General features: G+C 46.4%; 1 protein-coding gene and 1 long non-coding RNA gene across 11 annotated transcripts in view; one reads left to right on the plus strand and one right to left on the minus strand.

The window, feature by feature from the left end:
• Positions 1–12,763, minus strand: part of CHCHD3 (coiled-coil-helix-coiled-coil-helix domain containing 3) — a 280,912-nt gene that overhangs the window by 122,050 nt on the left and 146,099 nt on the right. The window lies entirely within an intron of this gene.
• Positions 9,162–12,700, plus strand: LOC149127595 (uncharacterized). 2 transcript variants are annotated; one of them, XR_016231070.1, is made up of 2 exons: positions 9,162–9,635; positions 11,912–12,700. It is a non-coding gene; the product is annotated as an uncharacterized LOC149127595 (long non-coding RNA). The 2 variants fall into 2 exon arrangements; XR_016231069.1 differs by lacking the exon at positions 9,162–9,635 and adding an exon at positions 10,231–10,867.

A 12,763-nucleotide genomic window follows, 5' to 3' on the forward strand; every position in this document is an offset into this window, starting at 1 on the left:
ATGGCGTGGCATTACATGTAGCGCGAGAGGGGAGAAATGGTGATATACCTACACTGAACAATATTTTAGCTTTATTATTATTATTATAGTTGAGTAAATTATGGCTCCAATTTTAAAAAGATTTGAGGGCTTATATATACATAAGCAAAAAGCTCAACTACACTCATAATGATACTCTAATTTTATAAATTTCTTCTCTACCAAGCAATTCAAACCAATTATATATTCCTGAAATATACTTACACTACTGCTTTCCTTCAGGCTCTGAAATTTCATTTAAGAAATGTAATAAAAGCAAGTAAATTCCAAGGACTGGGACAAGTTTCAATATTCAGCCCCTTCAAACAGTTCCTTCCAAAGTAGTAAGATTAATAATCTGCAAGTCTCTGCATATTAAGGCCCCTTCTAAAAGTAACCATAAATAAACCTAATTCTTGCTCTAAGCAGGTGCTGAAAATCCCAATTTACAGGTAAATAAACTGAAATACAGAAGAGCTTGAAACTTTCACTAAACACAAAACAAAAATATATAAAACGCTCACGCAGAGAGACACAAACAGCAATGGAAAGCACAGTAAATCTCTGGAAAAGTCACCTTCCCAGAAGTAAACTCTGGGGCGACTGTTTGGAATTCTGAGCGTGCTTCTTCCCAGCAGCGCCTGAAGGGGGTTTCTTATCGCCAAGTCTCAGCGGGGACGACACTGAGTTTCCTAGAGAACGTACAACTTGCAGAGACGAAGAATATTATACTTTCAGAGGACCTGAGAAATCCTTCCTTTCACGTTACACCTCTGTTCAGAGGAGGAAACAGGCGTCTATGAAGAGTCGGTGAATATCCAAGGATCCAGACAAGAAAGTACAAAGAGTGGCCAAAGTTTGCCTCAGCTCCACACCTTTCCTTGATGCGTATAGGGATTAGAGCTCAGGAAAAAACTGTTCTCAATTTGGGAGGCACCAGCTGGACAGTGGGAAAGGAGGAAATGGCTTGAGATAAACACGGGAAGCTACTGGGCCTGTGGATGGACAGAGGCAAGAAAAGGGTAGGCAGCGCATGGGCACTGTACCTGGGAAAAGGGAGAAGGGGCTGGTCAATTTCCCTTTCAACTCAAAAATTTTTTCTATGGCATTCATTGTGACTTCTCCCAAGCAAAATTCCTAACATCACCATTGAGAACCTCTGCTCATTAATCTTTGGTACTCAGTTCACCACCTCTAAATCAAAAACACCACAGAGAATGCCAGGACTTTAACAACTGCCAATATTCCATTGCAATGGAACTCACTGATACGCATCAGGTCCGCATCCCTCACTCCACTTGCTTATTAAAACAGGAATTAGTATTGTATCTTTGTTTCTCTTCCTCTCAATACTTCAAAAAAAAAAAAAAAAAGCGAAGTTACTAGCAAATGTATTTATATATTTGAATTCCAATCACAAGTCAGTTGTGATTTGGAAAATCTAAGTCACATTTCCTACTTCAGCAAGAAACTATTTTGATTCTCCAAGTTTATAATTTTGGCTAATTTTTAGGGATTTTTCATTCCCTCTCAGGGTTCAGCAGTCAAGACTCCCAGCTTTCCTTGGGTTTACGTATGAACCGCTACCTTGTATTTCCAGGACAGGACAACTATTAGCAAAGCAACAACTTCAGTCATAAATGAGGAAACATCATGCCAAATCATGGTGCTGCAACAGATCTACCCCATTCCTGAGTGTACCAGCGTGAGAAGCTACATCTAAAACTCTACGGAAACCTATTCATTTCCACACATGATGAATCAGAAAATGGACAAGAAGGAGAACCAAAACCAAAGAGTCATTCAGAATAGGAATTCGAGATAATCATGATGTCTTCCTCAAAAAGGAACACACATCACAGCAGATACTGGCATAACAACATGATGAACACTTGGTTAAACTTCCGAAGCACCCATAAAATCTTCTTTAGGGGCCAGCGTTGTGGCCTAGGGGGTTAAATGGCCACCTGCAACACTGGAGTCCCATATCAGAGTGCCCATCAGAGTCCACACACTGTGCTTCCCATCCAGCTCGCTGCTAATGCACCCAGGAAAGCAGCACAAGATGGTTCATGTACTTGGGCCCCTGCCATCCTTGTGGAAGACCTGGATGGAGGTCGAGGCCCATGGCTTTGGAGTGGCTCAGCCCAACTCATTGTGGCCATTTGGGGAGTGAAACTGGTAGATGGAAGATCTCTTTCTCTGTCTTTGCCTCTCTGTTACTCTGCCTTTCAGATAAATAAAATAAACCTTTGAAAGAATTTTTAATAAAAAAATTCTTTGACAATTTGCTGTTTTATTTAGTTTTGAACGACAACATGTACATTAGCATTTCCTTTTCAAAAGTTGGGTTGGTATTTTAGTTGGTTTTAAATGTCTGTATGTTTCAACATAGTTGGATTGAGTATGGCTATCCATTTATAGATAGATTTATGTGTGATTGGACACTTCAAACCTACTTTTTCCATATGGATAGGATAGATAAGATTAGATATAGATAGAAGTAAATATGCAAAATATTCAGAGAAAAAATAAAAAAAATTATTCCACTTATACAATGATCAGATTTCTAGGACATGCAACCAGCTGGAATACAGTATCGACTTTGAATGAGAGATTTTTTTAAAAAAGATTCTTAGTATCAAAGGTATCAGAATCTATAATAGTGACTTTACATCAATATTTTAGCGCACCTTGAGATCCTCATCCATGAAATCACATGTAAAATAGGACAACAAATCAGAAACCAAGTTCTAAATCCAAACAAACACACCTTTTACAAATATGCTTCCCCCATGGGAAACAGACTATCAAACAGACAACTGACAACCAAAAGCTTTTTTGGCCCCTTAGTTCCTGAAAAGTTTAAACACTTTTGCTACCCTAAGATAAAAAAGAAACAGATACACAGAAATTCAACCTAATTTAGAGAAACAACAGACAAGACAAAGCTCAAACATTAACACACAGATGAACCATTTAACAGTTTGAAGCAATAAATGAATGGGGTATTAGATTTCTGAAGAATACTGCAATCGTTTGTAGACAACAATGATAAACCATGTAATTCAGCAAAATCCGAAGAATAATACTTGTATTACCAATCATGTAGAAGTTCAATGCAACTGGAAGGAGACTGGCACTCTGACCAGAACTGAAGAAGGAAGGAACCGCAGTACAAGAAACACAGGCATCTAGAGGAGAATTAGATTATGCTAGTCCTAACATAAGTCATTGTCATCAGGGTGAGCTTCGTTGATAACGAGGAGACCGAGGGAATGAAAAACACATGATGTCTCCTACGGAAATTCTGAAGACTAAGAAGGATCAGAGCATGAGCCCATTGCTAGCCGTAGCTTTGCTGGACATGACACTGTTCTCACAGCGGTATCATGACATAAACGCACGAATCACAGAAAGCAGGGTTTCCAACACAACTCACTGGTTTTTAATTTATCAATCTGTCAATGTCTCATGGTTACAAGTCCAAGTCATCATTTCTGGTTTTAAATATAGGTAATATTAAATATTAAATATTGTGGCGCAGTGGGTTAAAGCCCTGGCCTGAGGCGCCCGCATCCCATATGGGCACTGGTTCTAGTCCCAGCTGCTTCACTTCTGATCCAGCTCTCTGCTATGGCCTGGGAAAGCAGTAGAAGATGGCCCAAGTCCTTGGGCCCCTGCACCCATGTGGGAGGCCCAGAAGAAGCTCCTGGCTCCCGGCCTTGGATTAGCGTAGCTCCGGCCGTTGCGGCCATCTGCGGAGTGAACCAACGGATGGAAGACCTCTGTCTCTGCCTCTCCTCTCTCTGTGTAACTCTGACTTTCAAATAAATAAAAAAAAATCTTTTAAAAAAATATATAGGTAATGATTGACCTCTGCTCACTTCTCTATGAATACTTCAAATTGAGACTACAAACAACTTTTAGGAAGCATTTCAAAGGGTCTTAGTGGCTTTGGTTAGAATAAAATTAAAATACTTTTTTAAAGTGCTTTTAAAAAAAGGCTATGCAACTCTGGAATATTCAATCAAAATTCTTATGACACAGAAGTTCAAATTGTAGAGCAGTTACTTTAAAATGAGGGTCTTGAAACAACTCTCGACTTGGTTTAAACAGAGACAAGCAATGTTTCAACACAAATCCATTCCTTTGAGATACGCATCTTGGGGAAATGTCTCCTAAAGCGCATGAAATACCAAATTTCCAGCTCCTTCACTCTCTGAAGACACACGAAGCCCTCGGTGTGCAGTAATGCCCAGCCATCTGAGTGCCACATGCCTGCAGAGAGATCTAAAGCTGCAACAAATTCAACCAGATCCCATTTCTTTAAGGTCCAGGACTGAAAGAACTGCTGAACACTGGGGTGAACCTGCATCCCTTTGATCTCCACGGGAACAAAAAAGCAAAATGACATGCTCAAATGAAAAATCATTTATAATGGATGAAAGAGGGGCTATTCTTTCTTTGAATTCTCTCTGTTCGGAGGGAAAGGGCGAGGGAGATCCAAGGAGAAAAATAAATTCTCAAAAACACAAAACAATCCTTAGGAGATGATGACAGCAAAGAAGGCATCGGGGTAGGAGGAAGGGAGGAAAGGAAAAGGATGTGGCAGAAATGACTTCCGGCCCCACCTGGAAGGGGAGATGCTTACTTTCTGCAAAGCAGGAGACTGCGTCTCATGCCAGTAAGGCTGACGGTAAACGAACCGCAAAGCTGCAGGCACACACCACATGGGTGAACCCTGTATGCTGGGACTCAGGAATTCACTTCGAAATGCCTGAACCTTGCCACTGCTTTCCAGTCACCATTTACTATGTCACAAGACATAAACATTAGGAACCAAATGTTGGTCTAGTTTCAGTGCTGACGTTGAGCTTCATTAAATGCCTTATTCACAGAGGGCACAGTCCCCCTCTCTCACTCACAAGAGTAGAACCTCAGGACAGCGATGTGAAATTTTCATTTAGTTTGTGTGTCTTCTATATAAATTTTAGAAAGAACTGCCATTGATATCTTTACTTGGCCATACTAAAGAGCTGTTTTAACATCAACACTCTTCTTTTTCAATTAAGGAGGATGACTTAACCAAGATCAAAGGTTTAATAGCTGTATCTTCTTTAGGAGGTAAAAAAATCGGTGTTATACAAAATCAGAATCCAAGTTCTATAATAGAAAACTGAACCTGGAGTTGATTTCAGCTGATTCTAGCCCTGAGACTCTGATGAAGGCATTCAGTGATTGGCCAGTGGTGCAGACTCAGTCTGTGTGATGCTGAGCACACACTCCCTGCACACGTGTGTGTCCCGGACATGGGACACGTGCTAGAGAGCAATACCACATCCGACTTGCCCTACAAGAGCTCATCAGGGAAGGGGACAGAGAGGAACAACAGCCAGAGAGGATGGAGAATGCTAGCAAACACGCTCCCAGCAACAGGGGCTTGGAAAGAAGCCAGGGCAAGATGCAGAAGGGCGTTCACAGGCCAAGGCATCAAAGCACTACACGTCCAGCCATCCACCAGGGGTCAGGGCAGAGGAGTCTGAGCTGCACTTAGGAAAACGGCCAGAGGTGAGGCAGCAAAGCATGAAGACGGGCCCTCTGCCCTCTGACACTGCAGCTTCACTAAAGGCCAGGGTGAGCCATGCTAGGACTCCTCAGCGGGAGTGACGTGTCAGAGTGGCCTCTGAGCTCCAGAAGCAGGGGGGGCACAGAGGCAGGTGAACAACTTAGGACAGACTTGAAGTAGAACAGGCCAGTGTTGGGATCAGCATTGTGGCACAGTGGATAAAGGGGCTACCTGTGACGCCAGCATCCCCTATGGGCGCTGGTTCATGTCCCTGTTCCCCCACTCCCAATCCAGCTAATGGCCTGGGGAAAACAGAAGGTGGCCTGAGTGTTTGGGTTCCTGCCACCATGTGGGAGACCCACATGAAGCTCCTAGCTCCTGGCTTCGAATTGGCTCAGCCAGCACCACTTACAGCTATCTTGGAACTGAACTAGCAGATAGAAGATCTTGCCCTCTGTCTCTCCTTCTTCTGTATAAGTTTTTCAAACAAATAAATACATCTTTAGAAAGAAAACAGGCTAGTGTTACAAACACCACAATAAGGTCCAGGCCTTGACAGCAGTTTTGGATTATGTGGTGATAAGGAACTGGACTGAACAAGCAGAGTTTGACAAGTGGCTGGGGGAGCAAGGAGGGCAGGCAGGCTTCCACTGCAGAGGGCACACCCAACCAGCTTGTGAAGAAGCTGGCCGGTGGGCAGAGAAGACTGACTTGGGGTCACACGTTGGAAATACACATTCTAGGGTTGCTGGATTAAAGCTGGTGGTGCAAGCAATGGGTGGGACTACACATGGAGAGTGCAAAGGGAGAATGCCTATTTCAAAGGAATTTGCCAGAAGCAAATGAGATCATGGATGCAAACGCATCCTTTAAGCGGAACCTCTGATATGTGGGTATGTTTAAGAAAACAACAGCATCCATCCTGTTTCATGAGCAGCTCTATGTGCACAGTACAGGGGAATGCTCAGAATCCAAGTCTGAGAGAACATCAGGGAGCGAGACCATGAAAATGTGTCTTCCCACAGAATGCCCAGAAACCGGCGCCTACCTGCGCAGAGCCACCATCGGGAAAGAGGGCACCCCAACCAAGCCTGGGGAACCCACACTGGCCCTCCTCTCAGGATGCAGCATACAAAGTGGCATCACGGAAAACCCGAAATTTTCCACAAACCGCAGATGCTTCTGGTCCTTCCCTGAGCTGCCTTCGTTGACCACAGCGCAGCCAACCAGGGAAGTCCCTTCACTGTGACCACAGACATCACGTTCTCTAGAATCGATATGGTTGTTTCTAACTTGTCGACGGCCATCAACCAGGTCTGCCCCTAATACGGAGAAGTGGACAGGAAACAATCCTTTCATGTCTGTAAATGCGGGACGAGCGGGTGCCTTGGTGGAATACGTAAGAAACCTCAGGCACCCCACGTTCCCCAACACTGAATCTTGCCCATGCCTTTTATAATCATGTCTAGCAGCTGCTGCTAAGTTGGTTAAAAACAGCTTGAATTTCTAAAGCAAGCGCTGTTTTTCAAAGAATTAAAGACACTTAAAATTGCTCCATCACTTACATATCTATTAAACTGTTTAAAATTGTCAATCTTTAATTTAAGACTATTCTTGGAACTGGCTGTCCATTCCTACAAGCTCCTAGGACTCCTAAGTACATTCCATCAAGGAGAAGACTAACCTGATAGACAGCAAATCTGGGAAACGTCTCAATTCATTCTAGACTCTTTTTAAAGAATGTATCTTTCCCAAGAAATGGCTTGACCTACCCATAAAATCAAGAATATCCATAAACTGGATGAATGTCTAATATATTTATTTATATAAAAGATACATTGACCCATGCAGGTGTAAAAAGCACCCACAAAGGCAACGTCCACCTCCTCCTCTGTGGGCAGTGGCCAGGCTCCAGAGCGAGCCCAAGCCCCAGCCCAGAGGGCCTCTGCCAGCCACCAACGTGGCACAATGGTTGCCGTGACCGCACAACTTCACGGTCACGCCGTCAGGAACCAGGAAGGCACCAGGAAGCCTCATCTGGGTTCTTGGGTCCTCAGCTCATTACGTAAATCCTGGGATGGCCTGTTTCCTGGTTCAGCAATAAACTCAAGTGGTAGAAACTTGAAGGCGAGCCGCGGTTTTCAGCAGGCTTCAACGCTGGAGTAATTGCTGCGGTGTGGCCTAGCTCATGCCTCCATTCTGACTTCCCACTTCTAATTTCCTAACCTCAGCACCAGCTGTCACAGAGAAGCCGCCTGTGTGAACCCCGGTGAGCAGCCTTCCATTTCGGGGTGCTTCTTGGTCAGAAGGCTACACCCCGTTTCCAACAGACTTCATCCTTTAGTGCTCTCCTCCGCTTTTACGTATCCTCTACGCTCCCACCAGGGTGGCAATTGGCCTATTCTCTACCCTACAGCTTACCAAGTGTCTTCAGCCCTCCCTGCCCCCAGCACCTGACCTTCTGGCCACCTTATGTTACTCTGCACACTAAAGTGGAGCCCACACTCTCCCATCACTGTACCTTTTACTTCCAGCTGTTTTCTCATTTTGGATGCCAAACACATTCCACGTCTCTACTCCCTTTTTTAAATTCCACCTCACACACTTACCGTTCTAAGAAATTGCACCCTGTTCTCTCCTCATTCACCCCATGACCCAACCCCATTTCCTGAGCCCATCACTCATTCAGCCCTCGGGACATCTCGTGCCTACTCATGTACATGTCAATTGGCTGTACCACAATTTATGATCCTGGGAGCATCTGGATCACTCTGTAACCTCACGGGCACTGGTTCACCACACAGCTCCTGGCTCCTGGCTTTGGATCAGCGCAGCTCTGGCCACTGCAGCCAATTGGGGAGTGAACCATTGGATGGAAGACCCCTCCCCCTCCTCTCTCTGTGTAACTCTGCCTTTCAAATAAATAAATCTTTTTTAAAAAAATGATTAAGAGCTTGGCTACAGAAACCAGAAGAGACAAGAACCTCCAAGAGCCCTGCTCACTGGAATATCTGATCTCTTTAAGGTCACTGCATTGCTTTAATGATATTGAAATATAAAGGTTCATCAGAGGAGTAAAAGCAGGTTTTCAAATGAAGGCTTCTGTGATTTCGGGCCTTATGTTGGGTAAACCAGTCATCCTCTTACACTCAGATGCCTAAAATACTCAGTTGGAAACTGCAGTACAGCTTGGGTCCTTGTTTTGTTAGGATTCACCATTAACATAACTATCTGCTGGACCAACAAAAGAGTACAGAGCTCTGTAAGAAGATCTGCCACACCATCCCCCCACACACACACACATACACATGCACGTATGAACCGGGACGACGTCTCCACCACTTCTGAAAAGAAACCCACTGAGCGGCAGGCGACGGGAAATACAATGCAGCTTTACCCTGCATTATGAAAGCGAGCAAACAGCCAGCTGTGAGTTAGAAATAGAACAAAATTTTGAGTCGCAAACCCAAAGGGACCTTAGCTAACACTGAAAGAGTTCCTTAATGATGAACGGCTGATTGAATCTCGTGGGGCATATTTAACATTTTAATTTTAGTTTCAAAAGCAACAAACCTGTTGGTGAGACGGGAACCCCAGCAGTCACAGCGGCCGATCTATCAATCAATCCAACATGGCCGGGCTCCACCAGCCGCCCCTGACACCAATTAGGGGACTGAAATAGGGAACTGCTGCTGCCAGGTTACAGCTTTGCCAATTAGAGCACATCCCGGGTGAGAGGGACCGAGGAACACTGGAACTCGGGGTCAGCGGAGAGGGGGTGGGCAGCACCTCGTGTAATGCGACATGAAAAAGGAAGACGGCAGCAGGACGCAGGCGAGAAGCAAGACGGTCCGGAATCAAAGGGCGCATTTTACTGTGCACCGGTCAAAGGCATGCAGACGCTAAGACAAAGCCCGAGCAGGGCGATCGCCTGGGCCTCCAGCCTGGATGGCCCACACAAGTTGGGGGTCCCGTGCCGGCACATGGGAGGGCTGAAGCTGCCGCCACTGCCCCCGCCAATGGCCCCCTTTGAGTCAGGAAGCAGGAGGTAAGCCGGCTCATCCGGGGCCTTCATGGTACAGGCAGCCACGTAGCAAAGCGCAGGAGGGCCGGTCTTTCAAATCAGGCTCATTATTAGCAGGCACATCTCTCCTGCTGCAACGTGCTCGCTCCCACGGCCTACAACATCTGGGGGGCCTCCTTCCAATTTTCCCACCTGAGCTCTGCTTCCAAATCCATGACTCACAGACCTGGCAAATCAAACCCCCCGAAAAAGCCCAATGACCTCAAAAAGTCTGCCCTCAAGTACCTTCAGATACAACTACTATTCCTGCCTTTCAATACTTTTTCTTAATGCTGTTTGGATCTTCTGGCTTGGAGGGGTTCCTGGTTGATGGTTTCGGCCTGGACGTCTGAAAAGACACAGAGCTCCAGATATGGGAGCTGGGGACCACACGAGTCACTTTCAGATTCAGATGTAAAACCTAGGTCTTGATCAGTTTCATAAATCTGTTAAGCTGATTCTGGGCTGAAATGGAAAAAAAAAAAAAAGTCCTAAATTGTAAAAGGAACTACTGAGGCCAGCATTGTGGCACAGTGGGGTAAGCTACTACTTCAGAGGCCGGCAGTGCAAACTGGAGTACCTGTTCAAGTTCTAGTTGCTCCACTTCCAGTCCAGTGCCCTGCTAACATGCATGGGAAAGCTGCAGAAGATGGCCCAGGATGGAGTCCCTGGCTACAGCCTGGCCCAGAGCTGGCTGTTGCAACCATGTGGGAAGGGAACCAGCGGGTGGAAGATCTTTGTCTCTATCTCTCCCTCTGTTATTCTGCCTTTCAGTGGAACAATCAACAAATCTTGGTGGGGATGGGGAAACTTTATTTTTCAAGTGCAAAGAGCTATTATTCATTTACCAGATGAGTCACCTTATTCCAGTCTATTTTCTTTTTTTTTTCATTTTTTATTTGACAGAATGAGAGAGAGAGAGAGAGAGAGGTCTTCCTTCTGTTGGTTCACCCCCCCAAATGGCTGCTACAGCCAGAGCTACGCCAATCTGAAGCCAGGAGCCAGGTGCTTCTCCTGGTCTCCCATGTGGGTGCAGGGCCCAAGCACTTGGGCCATCCTCCACTGCCTTCCCAGGCCACAGCAAGAGCTGGACTGGAAGAGGGGCAACCGGGACTAGAACCCAGCGCCCATATGGCATGCTGGCACCGCAGGCAGAGGATTAACCAAGTGAGCCACGGCGCCGGCCCTTTCCAGCCTATTTTCCACAGAATCTGAAGGTGAGCCTGTTCTGCCAAAGCTTTACAGGAAAGACACGTTTTCCACGCTGTAGGTGTACACACTGGCGTGAGAAGTGTGCCTTTCAATGTTCGATATGCACAACTGTATCATAATCATCTGTAATGTCCTTTGGCCCTAGCAACATAGAGGAGGATCTCCCGCTGGAGCAAGGGTTCCCGATCTTGGCCGTATTTGGCAGTGCTTCACCTGGAGGCAACTCTGAAAGTCCCTGTAGCCAAGGTTCCAACCTGCAGAGCTACTGACTTCACTGTTTGATGTCTGAGAATCAAGCTTTCTTTTAAAGATCCCTGGTCCAACTTGGCCCACACCTGGGTCTACTTGGCTCCTTCTCTCTAAAGTTGCTGGTGTGCCCACATAGCCCACACCTGAGCCAGTGATGGCACGTGATAAAGAGTACTCACTTGGGCAAGGGAAAGGTGAGCAGACGCCCTGGAAGAACAGGTGCAGTAATGAGAAAGCTCTCAGGTGTCAACAGTTCTGTGCTGGTGCAGGGCACAGACATACAGGACTGGAGCACACGTGTGAAATTTCTTTCCTTTTTTTTTTTTTTTTAAAATGCTTCTCAGAGACTGAGAGGGAGAGTGCTCCCATGAGCTGGTTCACTTCCCATTGCCCACGAAGGCTGAGGCTGGGTGAGGATAAAGGTGGTAACTCAATCAAGGTCTCCCATATAGGCGGCAGGACCTAACTGGTTGAGCCTCAGATGCTACCTCCTGCATTAGCGAGAACCTAGAGTCAGAAGCCAGAGCTGGGAACTGAACCCTGGTATTCCCATGTGGGACATGAGCACAGTAACCCCAGGGCAAACACCATCCCCTGAAGTCTCTGAATAAAGCTGGAGGACTCATCTTGGCTGTGGGAGGGGCAGCTGCCAATGGAGCAGGCAGTTGGCCTTTGCATGGGCTTACAGCAGAAGTGCGTACAGCTGGGGCACCTGCTGTCCACCCTGGCAGAGGAAAGGTTTAGCTAAATGCCATTTTGCTGGGAGTGACTTACTGCCCTCAACTCTCGTTTTCCTGCAGCCAAACTGACAACCTCTACTCTACAACAGTGCTTCTCAAATTTTAATTCACGTGAGATTCACCTGAGATCTTGTTCCAATGCAAACTCTGCCTCAGCAGGTGCAGGCAGGGCTGGAGAGTCCAGACTTTCAAGAACTTTCCAGGCAATGCCCATGCCACTGCTCCAGGAACCACATTTGGTCCTAGTCTTGGGAGCATCATTCCCCGGGAGCTATTGGCCTTTCACAGACGAAAATCCTGTCTCGGTCCTGGGCTTCCACATCCAGATCTCTTTGGAAGAGAAATGAACAAGCCACAGGGCAGGCCTGCAGTCCACCAGCCTGGTCACATGATGGTACGTCACTGTTTCTCATATCCTTAGTGCATTCTGAACCAACTGTATTTATTCTCCGTCTGTCTTCCCCACTGGATACACACTCCCCAACAGCAGTGACCCAGCAACCACTGTAACGCCAGACCTGGAACAGCGCCCAGCACAGAGCAGACACTCAACAAATGTCTGCTCACTCAAGGAGGAACTGAGCAGGATGACGACACGGACCTCGTGTGCTGTGCTGGGCCAGTCCTGCTACCTGTACACTCCAGGCAAAGGCGAGAAGAGCTGTGAGCTCAGTGTGGCTTTCTGGTGGGCAGGTGTGTGACCTACAAGATGATAACAACAACACCGCTCTGCATCTTCTCAACTTCTGTTCACGATACATTAGGTGTACCGCGGTCAGCACAACACAGGGAAAGAGAGAAAAGGTGTAACCAGAGAAAAGAGCACTTGCCTGCTTCAGCTCCCTCAGCGGCCACCAGGAAGCTGCCAGGAACTTCAGAGAGAAAGGGGAGCGGCCTCTGCCGGCCGGGTTC

This window comes from Oryctolagus cuniculus, chromosome 3, assembly GCF_051225735.1.
Source record: "Oryctolagus cuniculus isolate XC-2025 breed Fujian yellow rabbit chromosome 3, ASM5122573v1, whole genome shotgun sequence".
Classification (NCBI taxonomy): Eukaryota; Metazoa; Chordata; class Mammalia; order Lagomorpha; family Leporidae; genus Oryctolagus; species Oryctolagus cuniculus.